Source organism: Sinocyclocheilus grahami, unplaced genomic scaffold (assembly GCF_001515645.1).
Source record: "Sinocyclocheilus grahami isolate Dianchi unplaced genomic scaffold, SAMN03320097.WGS_v1.1 scaffold170.1, whole genome shotgun sequence".
Taxonomy (NCBI): Eukaryota; Metazoa; Chordata; class Actinopteri; order Cypriniformes; family Cyprinidae; genus Sinocyclocheilus; species Sinocyclocheilus grahami.
Window position 1 is genome coordinate 1,294,009 of NW_015505349.1, and position 10,208 is coordinate 1,304,216.

General features: G+C 38.5%; 1 long non-coding RNA gene across 1 annotated transcript; it reads right to left on the bottom strand.

Moving 5' to 3' along the window:
• Window positions 1-2,826: 2,826 nt before the first annotated feature.
• Window positions 2,827-10,132, bottom strand: LOC107593387 (uncharacterized). The gene is made up of 3 exons (XR_001610077.1): window positions 9,933-10,132; window positions 3,050-3,171; window positions 2,827-2,872 (listed from the first exon to the last, which is right to left on the bottom strand). It is a non-coding gene; the product is annotated as an uncharacterized lncRNA (long non-coding RNA).
• Window positions 10,133-10,208: the final 76 nt, after the last annotated feature.

Sequence of the window (10,208 nt, forward strand, 5' to 3'; positions counted from 1 at the left end):
GGGGAAATTTGACCCAAATAAAATTTGCAATTATTGTCATGAGAAAGGACATTGGAAAGCAGATTGTTTTGTTCTTAAAAATAAGTCCAAACGTCTTACACAGGGTTCACATGTTAAGCCCACAGTTCTTGCGGCGCCAATTCAGGTTGTGGAAGATAAATCTGTTGGGAATAACAACCCTGATGTTTTTTTTTCTTCTTACACTCCTTTTGTTACAGAAGGTCTTGTGTCTCTCGTTGGCGAGAAAGAAGAGATTCCAGTTAAAATTCTAAGGGACACTGGAGCCATAGATTCATTTATCTTGGAATCAGTTTTGCCTTTTTCCCCACAGTCTTATATGGGTGAGGATGTGTTAATTCGGGGAATAGGATTAAATACTCTGTCTGTGCCACTTCATAAGATTGAGATTCAGTCTGATTTGGTGCAAGGACAGGTGGTAGTGGGAGTACGCCCTGCTTTACCAGTGGATGGAATTCATTTGATTCTGGGAAATGGACTAGTAGGTGATCGGGTGTGGGCTGATAGTTCAGTGTTTCCTGCGGTTAATTCAAATAGTAAAACCACTACTGAGTCGAATATTTTGTGTCCGGATACTGTGTGTGTTGTGACTCGTGCAAGGGAACGTGAAAATGAGGAGTCGTGTGGTGAAAAGACATGTACTCCGAAGGATAGCCAAATTAAAATATGTACCAATGTGTCAATGCCTGATTTGTCTGCTTTGTCTTTTCCTGTCTCCGCAGTGGAATTGGGAAAAGAACAGCACAGTGACTCCTCGTTGGATGAACTGTTCCAGAGTGTTGTTTCTCCAGGTGAAGTGGATAGCGTGGCTCGTGGCTATTTTGTTCACGATGGGGTGTTGCTGCGAAAATATGTTCCTCACAAGGATGATTTTGTTGGAGATCCTGTTTTCCAGTAGTTGTTCCTGTAAAGTATCGACAAATGATGATTGAAATTGTGCATAATCAATTGGGTCACCAAGGGGTGCGTAAAACCTATGATCGCTTGTTGCGATTTTTTTTTGGCCACGTTTGAAGCGAGAGATTTCTGCTTATGTTAAAAGGTGTAAGATCTGCCAACTAACTGGCAAACCGAATCAGGTGTTAAAACCTTTTCCTTTGCGACCAATTGAAGCTACTGGTGAACCTTTTGAACATCTTATTGTTGATTGTGTAGGGCCATTACCTCGCTCAAAGTCAGGAAGCATTTATTTGTTCACTGTTATGTGTTTAAATACACGTTTCCCTGCGGCATACCCATTGCACAGTATTACTTCTCGCTCTATTGTCAAAGCTTTAACCCAATTTATATCAGTCTTTGGAATTCCAAAAGTCATTCAGAGCGATCAAGGCTCAAACCTTACTTCTCACCTCTTCCAGCAAGTGTTGAAACAGCTGCGCATTAAACATAACCAGTCTACCGCGTACCACGCTCAAAGCCAGGGTGCTTTAGAGAGATTCCATCAGTCATTAAAGTCACTGCTTTCTGTGGTTCAGGAGTGGCTTAACAAGAGGAATACGACAACTGTAGCCAAATTCCTTGACACGTCTGTGTGTGGTGGCTCTTGATGCCTTGACCCCAGCCTCAGTCCATTCCTTGTGAAGTTCACTCAAATTCTTGAATCGATTTTGCTTGACAATCCTCATAAGGCTGCGGTTCTCTCGGTTGGTTGTGCATCTTTTTCTTCCACACTTTTTCCTTCCACTCAACTTTCTGTTAACATGCTTGGATACAGCACTCTGTGAACAGCCAGCTTCTTTGGCAATGAATGTTTGTGGCTTACCCTCCTTGTGAAGAGTGTCAATGATTGTCTTCTGGACAACTGTCAGATCAGCAGTCTTCCCCATGATTGTGTAGCCTAGTGAACCAAACTGAGAGACCATTTCGAAGGCTCAGGAAACCTTTACAGGTGTTTTGAGTTGATTAGCCGATTGGCATGTCACCATATTCTAATTTGTTGAGATATTGAATTGGTGGGTTTTTGTTAAATGTGAGCCCAAATCATCACAATTAAAAGAACCAAAGACTTAAACTACTTCAGTCTGTGTGCATTGAATTTATTTAATACACGAGTTTCACAATTTGAGTTGAATTACTGAAATAAATGAACTTTTCCACGACATTCTAATTTATTGAGATGCACCTGTATATACTTAATATCCTCCATACTTACATCAACTTGGCAACAATGTTTTTTATGTTGAACATATGGTTCCTCTGACTGAAATATAATAAATCCCTGTTTACACAGATTTTCAAAAACGACTAAAAATGCAGTATTATGCATGCCAGGCCAATAGCTGGCAGTGTCACTTTATAAGGAAACACTACGCATCTGCACACATACCTATAGACTAAACACATAATACGCATGAGCATATAACATCACCATTTTCACAAATTCATGTTTTTGTAGTTTACACCGAGACAATAACGCTACTGTTTTCAAAAACTTGCACTTTGAAGGTTTGCATTTTCAGGCCCCTAAAAACACAGTTGTTGTGTAAATGCCACCTTTTAATTGTAAATGCTGTTGTGTAAACGCCACCTAAGATATATATTTTAAACCATATCACCACCCCTACAAATGGTTAAAACTCCTTGCTGCTAACACAAAAGTTTCAGTCTCAGCACATGCTAGGAAGTGGAAAGTTACTGATTTTAAAATCCAGCTCCATCACTATTGTCCTTGAGCAAGGCACTTAACTCCAGGATACTCCAGGGGGACCGTCTTTGCAATTTACTCTACTGTATAGTGCTATGGATGAAAGCCTTTTATGTAATCTTGTGGAGAGCTGGCTATATTTACACATGAAGGGCAGATGTACAGTACCTGTAAAACTGCAGCTTTCTCTTTGGACTCCCATATCGAGCTCTACAGCAAAAAGAAAAAAGGAGTGTTAGTACAACTTAGTTTGTGCTTTTTAACTTTATTTAGTGAAGGTGGGAAAGAATAATATAAATATAATGCATTGGTTATGTATTGGTCATATAGGTCTTTTCATTTATCAGTAACCTATTGACTCTCTTTGAGTGTGAAGGTTCTGCTCACGTATAAGGGGATCCAGTCTGCCGTGTGGAGAGACGAGCAGGGGAATCAGTGTTGGGTTCAGGGTACATGGAGCCGTGAGGGAGGAGAGACCAGCTGACAGCTCTCACTCAGACTCTCAGCTTCTGTACAGAACACAGAGAAAATATCTGTTAAAAAAAGCAAAGCAGTGCATGGCCAGGAAGTGGCACCAATTATTTGTTTTGTGCCACTCATGGGGAACTCACTGTACACTCTGAAAATTACCCAAAAGACTAAGTTGCATTTACATCTCATTGCTGGTTAGCCTGAATATCTTCAGTCTGTTTAGATCTGATTGATTCTGCTTCGGAAAACAAACTCTTCCTAAGCCAAATTAAACACGATGTTATGCGGACTTAATTTTTTTTCTTATTCTTGAAATGCAAACACTATCCTTTAGACAGAGAAAAGATAGTAGGGTCAGGGAAAAAAAACATCTTAATTTATTTCTGCAGATCTTGGTTCAAGGGCGACCCACTCATAACTTATTTAGCTACTATGCTAATGCATATTTCAGCATTAATGACGTGTGCCATAAATAGCTGAGCTTACAAGTACACTGATGATCAAGTGATGTGGTATGGGCTAACTTACCTAAAAACCAATTAGAATTCAGTGCAACAGTGAATTTTAGCCCCAGGAGTCACTTGACACATCTCTATCTCATTAGTGCATGAATTCAGAGGTTAGAGGCCATTGAAATGCAGATTCTCAGAAAGAACCGTCCTAAATGTCCTCTATTAGCAGTGATCTGTCATTGCTAATATAGTATTCATACTATTTGAACTACTACAGACATAACAGTGCGGTAAATGAGTCTTCACCTTTTATAATAAATAAATAAATAAAATCCACTATTGTGAATGCAATGAAAATTGTATGACCACTACAAATGGTACAAAATAGAGCCTTTAAGTTGTTTTACATAAGTTTGCAACATTGCAACCCAGTTACTACAATTTGGGACATTATAAAATCAGTGTGAAATACAATCATGTGTGTATATTCTGTCTCTTGTCTTTTTTAATCAATAAACATTAAAGAAACCTGAAAATAAGCACATACATAAATAAATAAATAAACAAATAAATACAATTAGAATAGTTAGAGTTGTATCCTAAATTACATTAAGATGCAAGTCAGAGTGCTTTTTAGTTAGTAATAAACTTTTATTTGACAAAAACATAATCCCTGCAATCCCGGACTGTAATTCCTGTGTTGTTTCCAGCATGGGCAAACTCCCAATATTACTGAACAAGCATGACGCTGTTGAAAGCCTGATGAGGTCCACCTGCTGCCTCCTCTCACTGCAGGGCCAACTGGCCCATCTCCAGCCTGGCAGAATTTTACCAGCAGTACATTATAAACTGCAGAGATAATACATTCAGGCAAGAGAAGTGAGAGAAAGTGTAGGGTCAACACTTCACATAGCTCTCGTTGGCACATGGAGTACTGATTGCTACTGCAGAGTGATACAGTATTCCAGCAGAAAGAGGGGGAGATTTTGGGGTCATATACACTTATAGAGTGCATTAGTACCTGCCCAGCAGAAGATTTTTTTCCCCTTGTTCATTTTTTCCATATGGATATTAAAAAAGTCTTCAGTGAAGCGTTATAAGCCTTGAACTAAACCAACCAGCTACAAGGTGAATCACAACATTACAAATTTTTATTTGAAGTAAAAGGGTATTTGAAAATCAGACAAAAAGACAAAGGAACAAGACTGTGTACTTAAGAACATTAACACTGGCTTTAATGAGGGAAAGAACTATGATGCTGGCTAATGTAGATTTTTGCCATACATTTTGTTAAACATGATTGTTTTAAAAAAATAAGAGGAAATAATGCAAAAAAGATGGCTTCAACAAAAGCATGTACCATCGATTAACAACCTTGGAGCTCTGATTGGTCTGTGTTTAATAATCCTATAACTTTTGTTTTGGCTTATTTTCAGGTTTAAATAGGATTTTGCAACCTACTTTTGAACCTCACTCTATTAGGTTATAAAGAATAATACTCAAAGAAAAGAGATGGAAACGGCAGAGAGCAGCACTAAAGTTAATATTTACAAAGATACAATTACAATAACAAGGAGTGCTTTTTTATATCAATGCTTGGTTACAATTTTTCCAATAAACAGCTGTGATATTTTAATATAAAGCCACCAAACAGAAATCAACTAAATCCAGTATCACACCTTAAAGAACCTAAAACAGCCTCCTGAAATCTACACCAACAATTAGGTAAGTTTTATCAGTCTTTATCGCATCACGTCCCGCGACTCTTGTATCGGAATACGTCTCATATCAGGATACCCAACCCTTTAGTCTGAAGGCTAATGCTTTGGTTTTGGATGTCAATGTGACAGAGAGACAACAGCCACAATCTGGCCCTCGATATGTTTGCTAAAGGTGTCCTCTGAGAGGCCAGGTGGCATGAGCTAGTAATCACCCTGCATGACCTGAACACACCGCACACAAACACATGAAGCTATGCGCAACATGAAGAGAGAGAGAGAGAGAGACTTTATGCATTTTATGCACACTATACATAACACATAAAAGTGTACAGTATGTTGACAGTCAGGCTTATTGATTGGCCTTTAGCTAGATACAGCTAAAAACATTATGCACAGTATGTTCAACACAACCTAAAGGGCCAACGGCAATCAATGCCGATGTCTGTGTTCCTTCCATTACAAAAGTTATTTTGAATTTGACATGCCAAAATTAATATAACATTTTTAATTACTGTAACAGTATTTACACTTTACAATTTGTAATAAAGATTCCTTAGCACCAAATCAGAGTGATTTCTGAAGAATCATGTGATACTGAAGACTGCTAAAAATTCAGCTTTGCCATCACAGGATGAAATATATTATTGTAATAGTGTACTGTTTTTAAAATGTATTACTGTTTTGCTGTATTTTTTATTAATTTAATGCATCCTTGATAAGCATAAGTTACTTCTTTATATACTTTATGTGGTTAAAATTTTAACAAGGCAGCATTAATTTGGCATTAATATTGTGTATAGTGACATTATAATATAGTGACATTAGTACTGTCCTGCATATGTTCTTCAGATCAACGTCCTACAGCGAATGACAAACTGAGCAATAACAGCTCGGTTGTAAGACATTTAGTGGATACTTGCTTTCTGTGGCATTTTAAAATGGAGAGAAAATAAAAAGCGAAAGAGGGAAGAGAACAAGGGAATGGAAGTTAGATTTATAATACCAAGTTCACATTTCTGCTGTTTCATGCTGTTACGGGTGGCAAAGTGTGGGGGGAGGGGATAGTATCAATACACAGTAAGACATGAGCACCACGGCAACACACACTCTCTCTCTCTCTCTCTCTCTCTCTCTCTCTCTCTCTCACACACACACACACACACACACACACACACACACACACAGAGAGAGAGTGACAAGTAATGTCTTTGACTCAGCAGGTTCTTTCAAAAACAAAAACAATTTCAATGGATCTTGAGACATGGTGACATTTGATCATGATTCAGGAACACCAATTGAATGTCCATATGTGGGGTCCAAAAATCTAGGATTTAAAGTACTTTTTTTTTGCTCTTTTAGGTTTTTGAATTAAGCTAAAATTGAGAAATTATTAAATGTAATGATTTAATAGATGAAGAAATGTTAGAATGCAAAATGAAGAACTAGTTTTCAGGATTTCAGTTTACATCTTGCTCTGAACAATGTGACAAGAATGCACCTGACATCATAATTACAACTTCCCAACTCATAAATAACTTCCATTAATTTGCCTATGCATGTAAGCTCTATTATCTAAAAATGGCAACAAATCATTACTACACTTATCACCTGTATCAGTGTTTACAGCATGCATAATGTTATGTAACATCCTAGCTGAATCAAAGTAGGCAGGGAAACAGAGTGATCCACCCTTCAGACATATGGAGTGAGTCAGGTTTAGAGAGAGGGAGAGGTGGGGCAGGCTTTGAGATCATAATGCAGCGAAGCCTCACTGTTGCCTCATCAGGATTCTGGGCAGTGTACTGCATTGTCAGCATGCTCTCGCTCGCTCTCTCTCTCTCAGCACTCCAACTCCTCTACAGTGCTTTGTAGGGTAGCTCCTAACTCTGCTGTGAGTTACAGATGAGCTGAATGGTGGTCAATGTCTATTGTAGACATACCACTTCCCCAAGGGCTTTTAAGAGCAGCTGAAGAACACAGAAAATGCTTGCCGCCTCGTGCCAGTCCTCATCAGGAATGCATCCAAAATGTTTTTTTCTTTTCTGCCTCTCTCTCTCTCTCTCTCCATCGGTTAACTACAAAATCAATCATAAGTGCTCTGTTATAGTCTCTGCTAATGCGAGGCACAAAACCTGAGAAAAAGTTTACTAAAATTCACAGTTTGTTATGCTATGCTATCTTTTCATTTGGTCTGCTTTGTATAGTCTGTTTTAAATGACGTATCCTTTGCTGCCCATGATATCCCAAAATGCTGGAAAAAAATAAAATCTGAAAGTATGGTTGGAAATGTAAAGTGGTGCCTTGAAAAACAGTTTGAAACCAGTTTCAATAGAAGAGACATTCATACAAAAATGCTAGATGTTAGGTCAATGACTGACTTGGCAATAAGGGGACTTATATTAAAAAGTTATTACTGTAAATGTGGAGTTTTCACTGTTATGGGAAGGAATTGGGGGGGGGGGGTACCTTTTTCTCTCTCTCTCTCTCTCTCTCTCTCTCACACACACACACACACACACACACACACACACACACACAGAGAGAGAGTGACAAGTAATGTCTTTGACTCAGCAGGTTCTTTCAAAAACAAAAACAATTTCAATGGATCTTGAGACATGGTGACATTTGATCATGATTCAGGAACACCAATTGAATGTCCATATGTGGGGTCCAAAAATCTAGGATTTAAAGTACTTTTTTTTTGCTCTTTTAGGTTTTTGAATTAAGCTAAAATTGAGAAATTATTAAATGTAATGATTTAATAGATGAAGAAATGTTAGAATGCAAAATGAAGAACTAGTTTTCAGGATTTCAGTTTACATCTTGCTCTGAACAATGTGACAAGAATGCACCTGACATCATAATTACAACTTCCCAACTCATAAATAACTTCCATTAATTTGCCTATGCATGTAAGCTCTATTATCTAAAAATGGCAACAAATCATTACTACACTTATCACCTGTATCAGTGTCTACAGCATGCATAATGTTATGTAACATCCTAGCTGAATCAAAGTAGGCAGGGAAACAGAGTGATCCACCCTTCAGACATATGGAGTGAGTCAGGTTTAGAGAGAGGGAGAGGTGGGGCAGGCTTTGAGATCATAATGCAGCGAAGCCTCACTGTTGCCTCATCAGGATTCTGGGCAGTGTACTGCATTGTCAGCATGCTCTCGCTCGCTCTCTCTCTCTCAGCACTCCAACTCCTCTACAGTGCTTTGTAGGGTAGCTCCTAACTCTGCTGTGAGTTACAGATGAGCTGAATGGTGGTCAATGTCTATTGTAGACATACCACTTCCCCAAGGGCTTTTAAGAGCAGCTGAAGAACACAGAAAATGCTTGCCGCCTCGTGCCAGTCCTCATCAGGAATGCATCCAAAATGTTTTTTTCTTTTCTGCCTCTCTCTCTCTCTCTCTCCATCGGTTAACTACAAAATCAATCATAAGTGCTCTGTTATAGTCTCTGCTAATGCGAGGCACAAAACCTGAGAAAAAGTTTACTAAAATTCACAGTTTGTTATGCTATGCTATCTTTTCATTTGGTCTGCTTTGTATAGTCTGTTTTAAATGACGTATCCTTTGCTGCCCATGATATCCCAAAATGCTGGAAAAAAATAAAATCTGAAAGTATGGTTGGAAATGTAAAGTGGTGCCTTGAAAAACAGTTTGAAACCAGTTTCAATAGAAGAGACATTCATACAAAAATGCTAGATGTTAGGTCAATGACTGACTTGGCAATAAGGGGACTTATATTAAAAAGTTATTACTGTAAATGTGGAGTTTTCACTGTTATGGGAAGGAATTGGGGGGGGGGGGGTTACATTTTATTAAAGCTTAGATTTTAAAAAGTTTAACTTGAAAAAAAAGTTGCATTTGACAAAAAAATCTTAATCTGAAATAACAGTCTGACTTTACATTATAGGCCTGTATCCACACCTGTATCACTTCTGTAGAACACAAAAGATGTTATATTTTGAAGACCCCATAGACTTTTATTGAATGGAAAAAACAACAGCACTGAAACATTTTTTAAATATGATCTTTTATCTTCCATAGAAGACAGTGTCATACAGGTTTAGAACGACATGAAAGTAAATGATGACAGCATAAAAAATTTTTTTGGGTGAACTATCCCTTCAAATCATTAACATGTAGAGCAGCACAAAGCTGAGCTGGAAGTCCAGTCACTTTAGGATCTGCCGTCCACCTTCTTTTTCTTATATACTCCAGAATAGATCATCTGGACTATCACAATCATCTCACTCCAGTAAAAATACAGTACAACTGAATATATGAAGCACCTAGCAACCCTACGACTGCAGTGAACCAATCACAGTGCAGAGTCTGAACTGAAGCCAAAACTCTGTGAAAGTAGACAGTGATCACCTACAGAGTGCTAAAACATGAGTGTAGACGTAAGAGATGCATCAGCGTACAAATAGAGATGCAATACATCTCTTCTAAAATGATCAGACATGGCATTTGTTAAGGTTATTTCCACAGAATAGGACTGGTTTAACAACTCTCACTGAGCATCAAAGAAAACAAAGGATTCTGGCATGTAAAAAAATCAACCAAGACTACAGATACGATTCTAAAAAGACATACTGCAGTTGCACACTCACCAGTGTCCTGTGCTGTGTTTCTGCCTGATAACTCCAGCTTGGCTTTCACTGTTGAAACACAGATGGGCTGAGCAGAATCCTGTCTGAAAGGTGTAAGAAAGGAAGAGACAGACAGGGAAGAGAGAGAAAGGGAGGAGTGAGCTCAGGATGTTGCCAGTGCTTTGGCTTGCAGTAATGTATTCCTCTCCAAGCTCAGCGAATCTGCTAACCGGCTATACAGATCATCAACTCTGAATGTGTGTGTGTGTGTGTGTGTGTGTGTGTGTGTGTGTGTGT